Genomic DNA, 1,524 nt, shown 5'->3' with positions numbered 1-1,524 from the left:
CATGGGAATCCCAGCACCTCTGCCCCCTTGGTGTCAGTGCCAGATAGCAAAAGGAGTCCAGTGGAACCCGAGCCGTGGGTACACAGGAAACACTTCACCTAGGCCAAGGAATGTGTGTTTGTTTTTTTTTTAAGATTTTATTTATTTATTCGACAGAGATAGAGACAGCCAGCGAGAGAAGGAACACAAGCAGGGGGAGTGGGAGAGGAAGAAGCAGGCTCATAGCGGAGGAGCCTGATGTGGGGCTCGATCCCACAACGCTGGGATCACGCCCCGAGCCGAAGCCTAACTAATGTGCCACCCAGGCGCCCCAAGGAATGTGTTCTTATATTCATCTTTGACTCTGGCTGTTTCTGATGTTCCGGGAATTGACTTCAAACAGCATCTCAACGCGCCAGTTATGGCCCAGCGGCCAGAGGCATGGCCCAGAGGGCGTGGCTTTTCCGGGTTTAGCCTCAGGCTGTTGGCCTCCGGGGTCCCTCCCCCGGCGTAGGGCGGTGGGCGCAGAAAAGGGGGCTCCATCTCAGCAAAGCTTGCACTGAGGCTGAGGTGGGGCTGGGGGGGATTTTCTGGAGACGAGTCTTTGCGTGCAGCCCCCAGGAGACACCACAGCGCGGCGACCCCGGGTCTGGAAGGGCCGTGCTGAGGCAGGGTGGGGCCTGTCCCGCCCTGAGGCCATGAAGGGCTTGCTTCCGGAGTGGGGGGCGCCTGAGAGGTGCCTCAACTGTCCCCTCGCTCCCAGGGCAGGGATCAGAGCCCCGCACACGCCAGGCGCCTGCCTACTTGGTGCTGGTTGGATAGGAGCCCAGGGAGCTCCGGCCACCCTCTCAGTCTGCTGGAGGAAGCTTCTGGACCCCAGGGGCTGGCTCAGCTGTGTGGTCACGACAGGCTGGGGATGGGGACGGAGCTGACGTGTGGTTTAGGTGGCAGACTCGGGGTGGCCAGGCCGCGCGGAAGCCCGAGGAGGATGGAGGGGCACCCAGGCTCAGACCCCGCCGAGGCCTAACGCTCCTCCCTGGGAAACCGAGGAGGCCCCTCCGGGCACTGGGGTGGCCCCCACACCCCTGCCGAAGAGATGTGATTCTGTTTATAGACTGACACCCCCCCCTCCGGTGGGGCGCACCCTCAGCAAAGAGCCCCCAAGCCTCTTGGGGGGAGTGATGTCTCTTTTGCGCACGTCACTCCCACCTAGCCGCGCACAGACCCTTTTCAAACAGAGGCCCCGCGGTTCGCAAAACCCTCTCCCGGTTCCAGTCGGAAACCCCTGGGTGGGGGGACGGTGGGCGCAGAGAGAGACGCGCACGGCCCGCACCGTCTCTGGCTGTCACCCCTCAGGCTCCCAGCATCTGGAGCCGCGTCCCCACGCCCGCCACGCGCGCACACACACGCACACACAGAGACTCACGCTCACACGGACACACTCACACCCGTGCGCAGACCCCGCCCGCGGCCCCGCCCCGGCCCCTGCGGGCGCCCCCTCCGGCGCTGGCCGACCCCGCACGCAGCCCCGCCCCGGCTGGCGGG

Source organism: Ailuropoda melanoleuca, chromosome 5, assembly GCF_002007445.2.
Source record: "Ailuropoda melanoleuca isolate Jingjing chromosome 5, ASM200744v2, whole genome shotgun sequence".
In the NCBI taxonomy this organism is placed as follows: domain Eukaryota; kingdom Metazoa; phylum Chordata; class Mammalia; order Carnivora; family Ursidae; genus Ailuropoda; species Ailuropoda melanoleuca.
This window is presented reverse-complemented; position numbering follows the sequence as displayed.